This window comes from Pleurodeles waltl, chromosome 11, assembly GCF_031143425.1.
Source record: "Pleurodeles waltl isolate 20211129_DDA chromosome 11, aPleWal1.hap1.20221129, whole genome shotgun sequence".
In the NCBI taxonomy this organism is placed as follows: Eukaryota; Metazoa; Chordata; class Amphibia; order Caudata; family Salamandridae; genus Pleurodeles; species Pleurodeles waltl.
The window spans coordinates 37,205,657-37,223,362 of NC_090450.1; the positions used below are offsets into that span (position 1 = coordinate 37,205,657).

General features: G+C 45.3%; 1 protein-coding gene across 7 annotated transcripts in view; it reads left to right on the forward strand.

The window, feature by feature from the left end:
* EIF4G1 (eukaryotic translation initiation factor 4 gamma 1) overlaps nucleotides 1-17,706 on the forward strand; it is a 723,480-nt gene that overhangs the window by 141,869 nt on the left and 563,905 nt on the right. The gene's annotated exons all lie outside the window — the stretch shown is intronic.

The window sequence follows — 17,706 nt, forward strand, 5'->3', positions numbered from 1 at the left end:
TGTGTCTGTGTATCGTGTCTGTGGTCTTTACGAGCCTTGCTGCAGCAGAAGACCATTATGTATCTTTTGTTTGGTCGCAGACCCAATTTAAACACTTACTTTCTGGTCCAATACACAGGTTCTAGAGGTCTCGTGTGCGTGCAGGCATGGTGGAATGTGTACAGCCTGCAGACCAGGTCACAGTATCAAAATAACTAATTTCTCTTGTCTGATCTTTCAAGTGTGCTTGCTTGTCAAAGGGCAAGCAAATCTGCTTGAGTAGAACTCCATAATATGCAATATTCCAACAGTGCCAATACGTTGTACAGAGTTTCTTCATGGTAGTGCTCATATCCATGTTGGTTCTCTCCACACATTGTGTGACTAAGTGTACTGGAAGATGGTCTTAAACCTTAGGGATAAAATCGATCATCTGATTTGGGCTTGAGTGAAGATGTCTTTGAGGCTCCACCATTACATGCTGCATCGGCAAGAAGTTGGTGAGTGAGTTTTAAGAGCACTTTAAAATTACAAGATGACTGGTTCATTCTGTACACTGTATAGAAATAACATTGATCTTCAAAGTCCTGGTGTCGTGGCAGGTTCAAGCAAATCTTTATTCAAATGCTGAGCATTTACACATTTTGAAACTGAGTTAATTTGTTTTTATCAAACTTTTTTTTATTTGCATTCTGTAAATAAAATGCACTAAAATTAATACAAGGCAAACTCAAAATTATACTTGAAAACCAAGCATCTTTCTTTCCACTCCTGGTAATCATCCAAATGAATTGGTGGGTGTAGCCAAGCATAATAATTGACATGCCCTGAATCCTGGCTCATTGCATCCTGCCCAATCCTGTGCCCGTTGTGGCTGGCAGCCCATGCCAGGCATCATTGTGATGACTTGCCTACCTCTACTTAGTTTAATGGAGCGCAGTTTGATCATCTGGGCTGTACCGATGAGTGCTTGGAGGAGATTTGGGTTTCTCGTCTAAAGGCAAGATGGTGCCTATTACTTAATAGCCCTATGAGAGGACCAAGGTGTGAGCCCTTGCTGATATGCAGATGGAGGAATTAGCGAGGGGGTGGGGAGGGTTGCCCCATTACATACTTTGGCCAGGGAAAAGGTGAAACAGCTGACACAGATGGATCTACTGAGACACCTGGTGCAGTGACTGCAGGGAACTGATCGGCTTGCAGCAAGGATTTCTGGTCTGCACTGTTGAAAGCACCATAATTGCTAGGCCTCTACAGGTGGGTTATAGGGGATATCCATTGGTGTGGGATTGATTAGGCCTCAGGCTAGTCCCAGGACCGGATTATTGCAGGCCAATTTGACCTGAACGTAAGACATTTTGGTCTTGAGGGGATTGTTATATCACATGTTCTTTCCCCATTGCCCTCTCCTCCTTTCCCCATTGGAGTGGGCTGCAGTAGAATATGTAGCAGGAGAATTGGGAGCACTGGATAGTGTGTGAATGGAAACTGCACCCCCTGAACTGAGACTACAGCTTGCTGGTAGAGGATGCTGGCCTGTGGTGAGGTCCATGACTATGGTGTGTGATGACATATGGTGCAGACTCAAGGACCGAATATAAAAGCACACTTATAAAGTCCCACCTAAAGGCTGCCTGACCACTGAGAGGGTTGGCTCTGATCTTCCAGTACTATCTATACATGTCTAGATAAATGTATATGAAGGGTTCACTGCCAGTTATGCTCTTACAAGGGCATGTGACCACTGCAAAGCTGAGGACCAACAGAACTGTTGGGTTATGAGTGCACTAAAACCTGATGACTCTATAATGTTCTGTTGTGGAAAGAACCCATGGATCCCTGTAACGCCACAACGTAAGGCCCCTCCTAGGCCCATCATGGCTTGGATAACCAGGACTATAAAAAACAGTATTATTACTTCAACATGCCAGACAATGGCGGTGAAGACTAAATTGGATATTCCCAGACTACCCTCAGAAAATGAAATCATTTGAGTTGATGAAACAAAAACTTATATTTGCTCCTACTTCCGGCAAAGCAAAGGTTGATTCATGGTGGTTGGTCGAAGTTCTTAACAAGCCTAGAAGGGGTTTGAGACAGGGTGGTGTAGCTAGGATGACCTCACAAACACCTCTGAGCTCCACTAAAGCAGTAACTGGGTACGACGTCTTAGCTGGTCATTGTGGAAGGCCAATAGAAACTGGGACAAAGCAGTGAAGCGTTGCCTGCTTTCACATTATAAGGGGACTATGAACATCTGAGTGCATTGAAGTATAGGTCTTGTAGAGGGAAGGTATGATCTTAGATCTTTGTGGGTCAGCTAGTCCACGTGGTTGTTTGGACTCTTAATCTTGAGAGGGTGTAAAAAAGGGTTCTTGCAAGAGAGCAACATCTCAGAGTTTGACTTTCTCTATTGGAGTAAGGGGAGCGTTCTCATGGGAGTTGCATGGTGTAAATTCTGGTTAGAACGGGGTACGCTCATATTTCAGTCCGATATTACTAGAAGATGGATTTGAAAAAGAGTGGTAGTCTCTGTAGATCTTAGGTTTTGCAAAATGGGAGAGGAATGTATTAGGGCAGCGTGAGGACCTTGGTTTTAACACATTTTGATTGAGATCGTATATTTGCAATAACAAATGTAATACAGACAACAATGCAGATAAGAATGACAACCTTGCAGATTAGAATGGAACTAATGAACAAAAGGCTCCCAAACCCACCTCCTTTACCCATGCAGGTTCATGCAAGTTCCAGAGCATTTTCCAACAGGTGGCAACTTGTGTTGTATTGCAGTTCTACTCTTTAGGGCTGGATAGTCAATAGTGACTGCGAAACCATCTGTGATGCACTGATGGTTGAAACTCTGCTATCCCTCCCCTGTAAAAATAGCTGTGTAGTTATGGCGGGGTCGTAAGTTAATGTTTTTGGACAGCCGGTAGACCCTCCAGTTCTTTGAGGGAAAAAGGTAGCTTTGTTTTTCTTTTGGGGTGCATTGCACTAAAAAAAAAAAAAAATGTAATGGATAAATAATAGCCTTTTCAATAATAACAAAACTTGCTGCGTCGGTTTTTCAAATGTAGCTTTCTCTTTTAGCATGTCAACCACATTGGCCGTTGTCACATTGTGTTGCTTTAGGCAAACTATGCATTTCATGTGTTTTCTTGTTTTAAATACACATTTACCGTCTACCGTGTCTGCTGTGAGGCAAGTACTTCTGAATAAGCCAAGCTAATTCTCTGCTACGGCAATGCTGAGTTCACTTTACTAGCTGTGCTTCTGATGCATGCATCTTATGTAGATTTATCACCTTCTGGCTGTGCTTTATACTTGGCTAAATCTGGAAACGTTTCTCTCAGCAGTACCTTGCCAATAGTGCAAGATCATACCTGGTGTCCTTAACATCTACCTTTTCTGCCCAGAAAGCGAAGTATTTCTGGCCAGTGCCAGGACAAGATTGAGCTTTTTTTTTTTTTTTTTTAGGGACAATTTGAAAGGAGAAATCACGACCTTCGAGTAAAAGATCTTTCGTTTTTGGGGCATTCTCTCATATGCCACTCTTTGTTTGAATTCAAACATTGGAAAAGATGAAGATGGAATTTTAGTTTCTCGGTTGACCCTGCTTAGGTCAAAGCCTTCCAGCTAACCACGCTGGATTTTGTATTTTATTCAATTTATTATTTAGTATTTTTTTTCTTTTGATCACTTACCCTTTGGCCCCCACCCCATACATAGGCTTGATCCTGGGAGTTTGGTTACTTGGGAAGCTCAGACCCAGGTGCTGCGCCTCCAGAGGGTCTGGTCTTGCAGCATCCAAACATATCCGTAGCATCACTCAGTGCCGCCTATGTGAGGTGATGTCCTCTGAGCTACTTTCAGCTAAGGCTTTGAATTCCTTGGAAAAAGTCTGCTGACTTTGTCAGAAGAAGTAGTAAAGATCAGTTTTGATGAGCCCTTAGCGCAGAAACTTGACGAGTCCCAGAGATTTGCCTGAATGAAGTAGGTTTTCGAGTCCAACTCGGCTCACTTCCTGCCTGCTGAATATTGTTTCCATGTAGTAGATGATGACTGATCTCAATTTAGATATACTAAATGCACACGTTTTGAACACCTATATAAGGGAATACCTCGAGCCCTTCTTCAGGGCAAGTTTCTTTGTGTTCACTTTGATACAAAAAAAGCAGGAGAATCGCAGGAGCTGGCAACGCCCTCCACGTACGCTAAATGTAACATTTTAACAATTCTTGCAGCCCCCCCTTGGGTTTCATAACCTTTGTTGCCTTTTAACAAAGCTTAATTCCTGGGAGAATGGCTTCTCTGGCGTGTGACAGTCCACAGACAAACTGCCACAGGTGAGAAGGCACATGATTGCTCCACGTTATCACATTGATTGTCTAAACACCATTCATCAGATAATCTGCGGGACTAAACCGCCTCCAGAAAATCAAACCCAAATGCCATGTTACATTGCACCTTCTTTGCCACTGGCAGCTTTGCCATCTGAAAAGCAAACACTGCTTGTCTCATTGGCCAATATTGCTATTCCTTTTGAACTGACAGGTCACTTCCATTCTTCATGATCTCAAAGTAGACACACATCTGGTCAATGATCTGGGCTCTTCCATATACACCCTGGTGTGGGGCCCTGGATTCTGCAATCACCATGTCTTGATTCATGGTCATATCTGCGAATTGCCCAAGAGTTTTCTCCAGAAATTTTAAAGCTATGTTTATTGGACATGCTTTTTGACGACAACCTTCCCAGATAATCCAAAGGCCCAACAGATGTACCACTCCATTGGTTTACGGTTGGGTCTTGCGGAACCCATTACAAACAAACCGATCCCAGTGCCTATGTCTCTCTGTGCCCTCTAAACCTCTCCAATTCCCATCCTCCCCACCTGATACCACATTTTTATTGTGTATGGGGTGGGGAGGCTGCATCCTCTTTTTCACCAGTTAGAATGTCATGACGGATGGCTGGGCCATCCACCTAATGCACAATAGCTATGCCCTTACTTTAGGGTTCTCAACTTCTGACTGCCCTCCTTCTACTAGAGTATGCTCACTAGCACATGTTTTCACAAAAAGTGCTTGCATTTATTGTTGCTTCACTGTGGAGAACAAGGGTTTATGAATTAGTTTACTTGGGTAACTTGCATGTGAATGTGCTGGAGGGGGTCGGTCTCTGTTGCTGGTCAAGAAGTCACATTTTACACCTCACATGGAAACTGACGGTGAATGGGGTACTCCTACTGCGTGAAGGTTTTTCTCATATGATTGTGGATATTCAGAATATGATGAATTTGAAATAGCAAATGTGTCCTTATTTGCTAGAGCTCGTTCCTTCAATGTGCCTCTTGTCATCAGGGGTGCCTCTGTTGAACTATGGTGCTCATCTAGGTTACATCACAGCACAGGCCCTTTAGTCTGCATTGGACCATTGCCTCCACATAAATGTGGTCGAACTATTGGCAGTCCGTCTGGCCATGACTACCTTCAGTTTCAGACTTATCTTTCAAGTTCTGTCAGAAAGCATCTCCATCACTGTCCGTTATTTCAATGACGGACTGGTGTGTTGTCTAGAGCTCCTATGTGGCTAGGTGAATAGACACTGATGGTGGTCTCTGCCAGCAGCTATTTCCCCAAGGGGGATACACCTTTTAGGCTCACTTATTGAGAGTGTGGTTGCTGTGAGTCACTAATGTAAGAGGACCACAAGTAGGAACTTCACTTTAAAGTGACTGATAATTTTCAGATTTGCGGGTGCCCAGGATAATGGCCAATATATACACGCATGAATAAGAAGTATCCTTTTGTTATTCACTTCCCTTGCATTGATTCCATGGAGGTTTTAAGTTCAGTTGTTGGGAGGGTCTGCTGTGCCTGTGTCTACCAATTACTTTTCTGTTGAGCATCCAGCAAAAAAGAACAGGATGACTAGATCCAGATTGTCCCAAATTGGGAGAGGAAAATTTAAAATGCCAGTCTGTTGGTTCTCACAATGTGGTTTGTTCTACCACTCCTGCACAGGTTCGGCCTACTCTTGCAGCAAAATGGACAAGTCTTTTGTCAAAACCCCAACCTCCGGCTGCACACTTGGAGATACAGCAGTGTCAGCTCGAGTTCTTATTGTTTTAATCTAAATTTGCCGACATCTTGGCTGCCAGTAAAGCAAACAATAAAATTAATTTATACAGGACCCTGGAACAAGTTTATTCAGTGATGCGAACTGACAGTGCGAGTTGGATGCCGTCTGGAAGGTGTTCAAGCCTGTCTTCCTTGAGGACCATGGGCAACAAAAATGTTTAATTAGATACCCCATCTGCTTACATGTCTCCATGAATAGGCTTTTTAGGGTCGAGCCTGCGTCGCATGCGTTTCGCTGAGCGATACGCTTTAGGAATTAAAAAAGGGCTTGGAGCCCCAGCCACGTCAGTGTCTTTCATTGGCTTGTGGGCTTGCCTGTTGGAATCTGCTTGATTTCATTAGTGGAAGGCATGCATACGTCATGCCTTTTCCGGTGGATAGCCCTCCTCGAGCGCATTGACCAAGTACAGAAAACTTACAAGGCTTGCTGTTTTCCGTGCGGTTCGTGGACTAATTTTTCTCTATTTTCCCAGCGCGATCTCGCTTGGCAGAAGTCGAGCGCTTTACATAATATCGACCCTGTTACACACTTAATTGCACCTTTTCTGGTTATTGCACTTTTGCCGAGAGGTTTCATGACGAGTGAAAAGTCCGTTTAGGAGTTTACAACGCTATCAGCTCTAACACAAGCAAACGCGAGACCCGTTGCATTGCAAATACTTGTTTAGGTTGCCACCAGTGATGTGCCTGCTGATAGTATTGCTGTATTTTGTTTTCCCTTCAGACTCCGCTTATTGCTTCTTAGTGGGATTTGAATCTTGCTATGACTTCCTGATGGCATAATCATTGAAGTAGTGGCCCGGTTTCAAGGCGGTATGGTTATTGGCAGGGACTTCAGTCTGTAGGGTTGGTGAACTTTAGGCCTTCATAGTACCATTCATATACACTGCCTGGATAAGCTGGGTTTTCATACCTGCCCTTATTTTCTACTTCCATGGCTCTTACTAGAAGTGCCCCAGGAGTTTATCTGCAGGATGGCCAAGCTGTAAACGCTTACAACATATTGCTCTGACAACCCAGGCACACTGTAACGGATACTCTGCCATGGTTGTTGCACCACTTTCTAGGTTAATCTGCACTGCTCCCAAACCGGATAGTGTTCTTTTGAGTGTTAATCATAAAGTGTGATATAGATCCATCAGTTTACTTTCCTTTGTAATGCTTAATTTCTGCTAGTTCCTCCCTGCATATGTCCCACCCTCCTCTTAGTTATTAATGTGATTAATAAAATGTTATAGTGCACAAGCACACCAGCTGTAGTTGGCTTTTGTTGATGCTCTGTTCTCTCTGCACACCTTAACGGGGCATGGAGAAAATACAAAAAATGGGTGCCATTTCTGTATCCCAGGTTTCTGTGTTCGTGCTCATTCCTTTCTATCTTCTGAAGTCCACCTATCTTGTTCTCCACCACAGGGCCCTGAATAACCAACCATTCACTTCAAATTGCACAGTGGGGTTTTTATGAAAAAATCTCATCTAGCTCCTCAAACTCAACTAATTTTTTTTCACACTTTATCGGATTATTCATGTTATTGGGAGCCAAACACATTCTTTTGCTGTCCAGTGACAAGATGTAAAAGTCACTTTTTTTTTTTTGGTCCACTTTAGATTGTGGTCATGTCTTCTTAGAGCATTGGTCCACTGTAGATTTGTCACGTCCACTTATATCAGATCTAACGAACTGATACGTCTTGATCAACTGCTCTGGATAAGACAGTAATGTTACAAACCTCATCACCTTTTGCAGGCATCCTTGCCTAGGCCTTAGTTTCCATTTTCACGAGTGAAATGGCCTGGTATGTGCCACATGCCGCAATGGATTTCCTCTTTTGGTATTGTAGGAATTCTGCACCAGCAGGGCCATTGTGTCTACGACTCTTGTTCAGTAATCTCGTGAGTGATGCAGTTTCTCTTAGTATTCCATGGGTGCTTGGGCTGTACTTGTCTTTGGTTACCAGTGTACCTTGTTCAACCTACACCTAGAGTGCATTTGCTTTTTCAACCAGGTTCGGTGACTTGGTTTATTCACAGATTCCTAGATGGGGTTAGTTTATTGAATTCTTTTTTGCTTTTACATAACTGCCAATTGTAAGGTTTAGGAAAAATTACTTAAATTACGTATGAACTCTGTGCTTCACCTGGAGTTTTCACAATCTTTTCTTAAGAAAAGTGTGGCTTGTACCGATATTTGGGGGTTTATGAACCCTCCCCATAGGGTCCTAGCTTACTTCAAGGAGTCTCCAACTTGTTTTGTAATAAGAACTACTTGTACTCAATGAAAATCATCCTGAACTGTTATAAGCATTGTAATAGTGATGTCCAAACACCAGCATGAGTTCTGTAAACACACATTTTCATCCTGTATACACGCTTTTCAATTTTAGTATACATATTTTAACCATTCAAGTGTTTATATGCTGGGCTGCACACAAGAGACCTACCTACATGTAGATGGAGAGTAGATTACTTGTTTGAGAAGCCAGGCTCTGTGTGTGTGCGCCACATCGCAAGAAGGGCAGGCAGACAGGGGGAGTAGGCGGAGCCTAGGAAGGCAGTACGGGGGCAGAGAGGGGAATAGGCGGAGCCTAGGGGGGGGGGGGGGAAGGAAGAGCAGGCTCAGAGTGGGAGTAGGAGGGCAGTAGGGGGGCAAGAAGGGCAGTGTGTGTCTGGTCTACATGGTACTAATGCAAAATGAAGCCTGGTCTGAGATCACTAATTCTTAACCGGTAGCCCTTGTATCTGCTCCTTACGTATACTCTGGGTGAATACATTTACCATTATTGGTGTGTGCTGCTAACATACAAAGAGAATATCTAGTAATTTTATTGTTAGGTGCTACATCTTCTTAGAAAGCAAAATGAAAACAAAATGGATCGAGAATAGAGGGGAAATAGTCTTTATTCAGTTCATTTTCAAATTCGTGCAGATGTCTGCATCATTGTCTTAATGATCCACTAGGCAGTCATCCCCTCGGAAGCGTCTGGGAGTCTCATGAATAAGTAAATACTTCAGTGATGCAGAACAAAAGTAAATGTTTATTTCTCAACCATGAGGTTTTCATGAACTTTGAATAAAATTCGGACATAACTGTCCCGTTAAGATGGAATAAGTGGGCAGATGAGAGGTGGATCATGTTTTGAATCGAAAGGGCTTGCGGCGATGCTTGACCCACATAGGTAGTGATTTGCCAGTGATTGCCCAAAGCGCACAATTCCTTTTAATTTACAGTGTGGATATGTAGGCTGATTATACCTTGGCAAAGGCATTCGTATATGTGTGAAATCTTTCTTGTAAAGTGTTCGGCAGCGCCCTTTCAGTATGGCAATTATGTTCTGGAGTTTAGTGCACAATGCTTTGATAGGGAAAAAATTTGCAAGTAAGTCACTTTATTCATGATCATTGCTGTCCTTTCAATAATTAGCCATCTGGTCGTCCAGTCTTCTTGCTTCACTCCATGCCTTACTTCCCTCTACAACATCTCAATGCGCTTATCCCCCCCCGAGAAATATAGCTGCTGAGTTATTCCATTCCAGAATGACCTATGCACACAAACTTGTCCTCCCATGCCATAAAAGTTGAGCTGTTAATTAGTTCCTGTCATCATCCTCTTTCCCTTATGGGAGTCAGATTGCCAGGGAAAGCCTAGGAGAAGACTCTTCTTCTGTTATTTTCTTGGTAAATACTGATTAGCCGTAATTTTAATTGTTTCCTTCTCTTTTTGCCTCTGTATTCTCATGTACTTGTTTCTCTTTTGACAACATAATATCTTACTTTCCCTACATGGAGGTTATCCTGACAAACTTTGAATCCGAACGGAGCAGTTGAGCGTGCACTTTGGATCAACCAGTAAGAGTTCCCTTTTCACTGTGGGTGTCTTCAGACTTGCTGCATGGCTACCTCCCCAGAAGAAGTATGATCTTTATCATAACTTGTGCAATTTTCATGCACTCCTAAACCATACCTTGCATACCCCACAACATAGGCTCTGTTTCACTGGTTTCTAAAAGCATTTCCATTTGAATTTTGAGTTGCAGTATGACAAACTTTGAGTTGCTGTGAGTCGTTTGAGCAGGCTTCTTTTGTCTATCGCATGAAATAAGTTACTTCTAATGGAGTGTCCACTAGTGGGCATCCATGAACTCTAACTAAAGTAGCTCATGAGTCATCTGGCAAAATGTTCCCTACCAGTTTTGCACAAAAGTTTAAAAAAAATTATTCAGGACTCACCACAGACAGTAGGGAGGCTCTGGATCCCTGCAACACTGGAAGGAATGTCAGACTCCAGATTACACCATACCACAGTTCAGACACCTGTTTCTTTTCATGCCATCAAACCGTGTCTGGAGCTCTGTTCTCCCCATCGAATTTCTGGCCCCCTCATAAATCATCAGGATTGAAACCCTTAAGGCTTGCTAGGGGCATGCTTATTACTGATTCCCACACCGTCTGTCTGTAGTGCCCAGGTTCTGATCGTTACTTGAAGTTCTACGAGTTGTCCACGTAAGCCATTAAAGAGCAGGAATCAAAGCTCTGTATGGCTAGACCAAGGACTGCTGAGGCAAGGAATGAAAACCTTGTAAGGAAATGCCTCCTTGGCATGGTTGCCCCCTGACTTTTTGCCTTTGCTGATGCTATGTTTACAATTGAAAGTGGGCTGAGGCCTGCTAACCAGGCCCCAGCACCAGTGTTCTTTCCCTAACCTGTACTTTTGTATCCACAATTGGCAGACCCTGGCATCCAGATAAGTCCCTTGTAACTGGTACTTCTAGTACCAAGGGCCCTGATGCCAAGGAAGGTCTCTAAGGGCTGCAGCATGTCTTATGCCACCCTGGAGACCTCTCACTCAGCACAGACACACTGCTTGCCAGCTTGTGGGTGCTAGTGAGGACAAAACGAGTAAGTCGACATGGCACTCCCCTCAGGGTGCCATGCCAGCCTCACTGCCTATGCAGTATAGGTAAGACACCCCTCTAGCAGGCCTTACAGCCCTAAGGCAGGGTGCACTATACCATAGGTGAGGGTACCAGTGCATGAGCATGGTACCCCTACAGTGTCTACACAAAACCTTAGACATTGTAAGTGCAGGGTAGCCATAAGAGTATATGGTCTGGGAGTTTGTCAGACACGAACTCCACAGCACCATAATGGCTACACTGAAAACTGGGAAGTTTGGTATCAAACTTCTCAGCACAATAAATGCACACTGATGCCAGTGTACATTTTATTGCAAAATACACCCCAGAGGGCACCTTAGAGGTGCCCCCTGAAACTTAACCGACTGTCTGTGTAGGCTGACTAGTTCCAGCAGCCTGCCACACTAGAGACATGTTGCTGGCCCCATGGGGAGAGTGCCTTTGTCACTCTGAGGCCAGTAACAAAGCCTGCACTGGGTGGAGATGCTAACACCTCCCCCAGGCAGGAGCTGTAACACCTGGCGGTGAGCCTCAAAGTCCCACCCCTTTGTCACAGCACCGCAGGACACTCCAGCTAGTGGAGTTGCCCGCCCCCCCCGGCCCCCACTTTTGGCGGCAAGGCCGGAGAATATAATGAGAATAACAAGGAGTCGTCACTGGCCAGTCAGGACAGCCCCTAAGGTGTCCTGAGCTGAGGTGACTCTCTTTTAGAAATCCTCCATCTTGCAGATGGAGGATTCCCCCAATAGGGTTAGGATTGTGACCCCCTCCCCTTGGGAGGAGACACAAAGAGGGTGTACCCACCCTCAGGGCTAGTAGCCATTGGCTACTAACCCCCCAGACCTAAACACGCCCTTAAATTTAGTATTTAAGGGCTACCCTGAACCCTAGAAAATGAGATTCCTGCAACAACAAGAAGGACTGCCCAGCTGAAAACCCCTGCAGAGGAAGACCAGAAGACGACAACTGCCTTGGCTCCAGAAACTCACCGGCCTGTCTCCTGCCTTCCAAAGAATTCTGAGAGCGACTCTTCCAAAGGGACCAGCGACCTCTGAATCCTCTGAGGACTGCCCTGCTTCGACGACGACAAGAAACTCCCGAGGACAGCGGACCTGCTCCAAAAAGACTGCAACTTTGTTTCAAGAAGCAGCTTTAAAGAACCCTGCAATCTCCCCGCAAGAAGCGTGAGACTTGCAACACTGCACCCAGCGACCCCGACTCGGCTGGTGGAGAACCAACACCTCAGGGAGGACCCCTGGACTACTCTACGACTGTGAGTACCAAAACCTGTCCCCCCTGAGCCCCCACAGCGCCGCCTGCAGAGGGAATCCCGAGGCTTCCCCTGACCGCGACTCTCTGAAACCTAAGTCCCGACGCCTGGAAAAGACCCTGCACCCGCAGCGCCCAGGACCTGAAGGACCGGACTTTCACTGCAGAAGTGACCCCCAGGAGTCCCTCTCCCTTGCCCAAGTGGAGGTTTCCCCGAGGAAGCCCCCCCTTGCCTGCCTGCAGCGCTGAAGAGATCCCTTGATCTCTCATTGACTTCCATTGCGAACCCGACGCTTGTTCTAACACTGCACCCGGCCGCCCCCGCGCCGCTGAGGGTGAAATTTCTGTGTGGGCTTGTGTCCCCCCCGGTGCCCTACAAAACCCCCCTGGTCTGCCCTCCGAAGACGCGGGTACTTACCTGCTGGCAGACTGGAACCGGGGCACCCCCTTCTCTCCATTGAAGCCTATGCGTTTTGGGCACCACTTTGAACTCTGCACCTGACCGGCCCTGAGCTGCTGGTGTGGTAACTTTGGGGTTGCTCTGAACCCCCAACGGTGGGCTACCTTGGACCAAGAACTGAACCCTGTAAGTGTCTTACTTACCTGGTAAAACTAACAAAAACTTACCTCCCCCAGGAACTGTGAAAATTGCACTAAGTGTCCACTTTTTAAATGGCTATTTGTGAATAACTTGAAAAGTATACATGCAATTGAAATGATTCAAAGTTCCTAATGTACTTACCTGCAATACCTTTCAAACAAGATATTACATGTTAAATTTGAACCTGTGGTTCTTAAAATAAACTAAGAAAATATATTTTTCTATAACAAAACCTATTGGCTGGATTTGTCTCTGAGTGTGTACCTCATTTATTGTCTATGTGTATGTACAACAAATGCTTAACACTACTCCTTGGATAAGCCTACTGCTCGACCACACTACCACAAAATAGAAAATTAGTATTATCTATTTTTACCACTATTTTACCTCTAAGGGGAACCCTTGGACTCTGTGCATGCTATTCCTTACTTTGAAATAGCACATACAGAGCCAACTTCCTACATTGGTGGATCAGCGGTGGGATACAAGACTTTGCATTTGCTGGACTACTCAGCCAATACCTGATCACACGACAAATTCCAAAATTGTCATTAGAAATTGATTTTTGCAATTTGAAAAGTTTTCTAAATTCTTAAAAGACCTGCTAGGGCCTTGTGTTAGATCCTGTTTAGCATTTCTTTTAGAGTTTAAAAGTTTGTAAAAGTTTGAATTAGATTCTAGAACCAGTTTTAGATTCTTAAAAAGTATTCCAACTTTTAGAAGCAAAATGTCTAGCACAGATGTGACTGTGGTGGAACTCGACACCACACCTTACCTCCATCTACAGATGAGAGAGCTAAGGTCACTCTGTAAACTAAAGAAAATAGCAATGGGCCCCAAACCTACCACAGTACAGCTCCAGGAGCTTTTGGCAGAGTTTGAAAAGGCCAACCCCTCTGAGGATGGCAACTCAGAGGATGAAGATAGTGACTTGGAGGGAAATTCCCCCCCTCCAGTCCTACTTAGGGAGAGCAGGGCTTCTCAAGCCCTGACTCCACAAATAATAGTCAGAGATGCTGGTTCCCTCACAGGAGGGACCAACAACTCTGAAATCACGGAGGATAACCCCAGTGAAGAGGACATCCAGTTAGCCAGGATGGCCAAAAGATTGGCTTTGGAAAGACCGATCCTAGCCATAGAGAGGGAAAGACAAGAGATGGGCCTAGGACCCATCAATGGTGGCAGCAACATAAATAGGGTCAGAGATTCTCCTGACATGTTGAAAATCCCTAAAGGGATTGTAACTAAATATGAAGATGGTGATGACCTCACCAAATGGTTCACAGCTTTTGAGAGGGCTTGTGTAACCAGAAAAGTGAACAGATCTCACTGGGGTGCTCTCCTTTGGGAAATGTTCACAGGAAAGTGTAGGGATAGACTCCTCACACTCTCTGGAAAAAATGCAGAATCTTATGACCTCATGAAGGGTACCCTGATTGAGGGCTTTGGATTCTCCACTGAGGAGTATAGGATTAGATTCAGGGGGGCTCAAAAATCCTCGAGCCAGACCTGGGTTGACTTTGTAGACTACTCAGTAAAAACACTAGATGGTTGGATTCAAGGCAGTGGTGTAAGTAATTATGATGGGCTGTACAATTTATTTGTGAAAGAACACCTGTTAAGTAATTGTTTCAATGATAAACTGCATCAGCATCTGGTGGACCTAGGACCAATTTCTCCCCAAGATTTGGGAAAGAAGGCGGACCATTGGGTCAAGACTAGGGTGTCCAAAACTTCCACAGGGGGTGACCAAAAGAAAGGGGTCACAAAACCTCCCCAGGGGAAAGGTGGTGAGACAGCCAAAAATAAAAATAGTAAAGAGTCTTCTACAGGCCCCCAAAAACCTGCACAGGAGGGTGGGCCCAGAGCCTCTTCACAAACCAATCCTGGGTACAAGGGTTAAAACTTTGATCCCAAAAAGGCCTGGTGTCGTAGCTGTAATCAGCCTGGACACCAAACTGGAGACAAGGCCTGTCCCAAGAAAGGTTCCACTCCAAACTCCAATCCAGGTAACACTGGAATGGCTAGTCTCCAAGTGGGATCAACAGTGTGCCCGGAGCAAATCAGGGTCCACACTGAAGCTACTCTAGTCTCTGAGGGTGGGGTGGATTTAGCCACACTAGCTGCCTGGCCGCCTAACATGCAAAAATACAGGCAGCAGCTCTTTATTAATGGGACAAGTGTAGAGGGCCTGAGGGATACAGGTGCCAGTGTCACCATGGTGACAGAGGCTGGTTTCCCCTGGCCAATACCTGACTGGAAAAACCTATACAGTCACCAACGCTGACAATCAGTCTAAAGCACATCCCATGGCAATGGTAACTTTAGAATGGGGAGGGGTCAATGGCCTGAAACAGGTGGTGGTCTCCTCAAACATCCCAGTAGACTGTCTGCTTGGAAATGACCTGGAGTCCTCAGCATGGGCTGAGGTAGAACTAAAAACCCATGCAGCCATGCTGGGTATCCCTGAACTGGTGTGTGTAAAAACAAGAGCACAATGCAAGGCACAGGGTGAAAAAGTAGAGCTGGAGTCTGGAAGAAAGGCCCAGCCTACCAAGAGAAAAGGAAAGTCAGTTGGGAAACCAACTGCAACACAGTCAGAAAAAGAGAACCTCTCTTCTCAGGAAGAAGTTCTGCCCTCTGAGGGAACTGAGCCTTTGGAGCTTGAACCTTATCAGGTTGAGCTCTTAGGCCCAGGGGGACCCTCAAGGGAGGAGCTGTGTAAGGGACAAGAAACCTGTCCCTCTCTTGAAGGCCTTAGGCAGCAAGCTGCTGAAGAGTCCAAGGGCAAGAAAAATGGAACACATAGGGTCTATTGGGAAGATGGACTCCTGTACACTGAGGCCAGAGACCCCAAACCTGGTGCCACTAGGAGAGTGGTAGTGCCTCAGTCGTTCAGAGAGTTTATTCTGACCTTAGCCCATGATATTCCCCTTGCTGGGCATTTGGGACAAACCAAGACGTGGGAGAGGTTAGTCAACCACTTCTACTGGCCCAATATGTCCCAGAAGGTTAAGGAGTTTTGCCTCTCCTGCCCCACCTGTCAATCCAGTGGTAAGACAGGTGGACACCCAAAGGCCCCCCTCATTCCACTTCCAGTGGTGGGGGTCCCCTTTGAAAGAGTGGGTGTGGACATAGTTGGTCCACTGGAACCTCCCACAGCCTCAGGAAACATGTACATCCTAGTAGTAGTGGATCATGCTACTAGGTATCCTGAAGCTATTCCCCTTAGGTCGACTACTGCCCCTGCAGTAGCCAAGGCCCTCATTGGTATCTTTACCAGAGTGGGTTTCCCTAAGGAGGTGGTGTCTGACAGAGGTACCAACTTCATGTCAGCATACCTAAAACACATGTGGAATGAGTGTGGAGTGACTTACAAATTCACTACACCATACCATCCACAAACTAATGGCTTAGTTGAGAGATTCAACAAGACATTAAAAGGCATGATCATGGGGCTCCCAGAAAAACTCAAAAGGAGATGGGATGTCCTCTTGCCATGTCTGCTTTTTGCTTACAGAGAGGTGCCACAGAAGGGAGTAGGATTCTCACCCTTTGAACTTCTGTTTGGTCACCCTGTAAGGGGACCACTTGCTCTTGTTAAAGAAGGCTGGGAGAGACCTCTTCATGAGCCTAAACAAGACATAGTGGACTATGTACTTGGCCTTCGCTCTAGAATGGCAGAGTACATGGAAAAGGCAACCAAAAACCTTGAGGCCAGCCAACAGCTCCAGAAGTTTTGGTATGACCAAAAGGCTGCAATGGTTGAGTTCCAACCAGGGCAGAAAGTCTGGGTGCTGGAGCCTGTGGCTCCCAGGGCACTTCAGGACAAATGGAGTGGCCCTTACCCAGTGCTAGAAAGGAAGAGTCAGGTCACCTACCTGGTGGACCTGGGCACAAGCAGGAGCCCCAAGAGGGTGATCCATGTGAACCGCCTTAAGCTCTTCCATGACAGGGCTGATGTAAATCTGTTGATGGTAACAGATGAGGATCAGGAGGCAGAGAGTGAACCTCTCCCTGATCTTCTGTCATCAGACCCAAAAGATGGCTCAGTAGATGGAGTGATCTACTCAGACACCCTCTCTGGCCAACAGCAGTCTGACTGTAGGAAGGTCCTGCAGCAGTTTGCTGAACTCTTTTCCCTAACCCCTGGTCAGACACACCTGTGTACCCATGATGTGGACACAGGAGACAGCATGCCTGTCAAAAACAAAAATTTTAGACAGTCTGACCATGTTAAGGAAAGCATCAAGGTGGAAGTCCACAAGATGCTGGAATTGGGAGTAATTGAGCGCTCTGACAGCCCCTGGGCTAGCCCAGTGATCTTAGTCCCCAAACCTCACACCAAAGATGGAAAGAAAGAGATGAGGTTTTGTGTGGACTACAAAGGGCTCAACTCTGTCACCAAGACAGATGCTCATCCAATTCCTAGAGCTGATGAGCTCATAGACAAATTAGGTGCTGCCAAATTCTTAGGTACCTTTGACTTGACAGCAGGGTACTGGCAAATAAAGTGTCCACTTTTTAAATAGCTATTTGTGAATAACTTGAAAAGTATACATGCAATTGAAATGATTCAAAGTTCCTAATGTACTTTCCTGCAATACCTTTCAAACAAGATATTACATGTTAAATTTGAACCTGTGGTTCTTAAAATAAACTAAGAAAAGATATTTTTCTATAACAAAACCTATTGGCTGGATTTGTCTCTGAGTGTGTGTACCTCATTTATTGTCTATGTGTATGTACAACAAATGCTTAACACTACTCCTTGGATAAGCCTACTGCTCGACCACA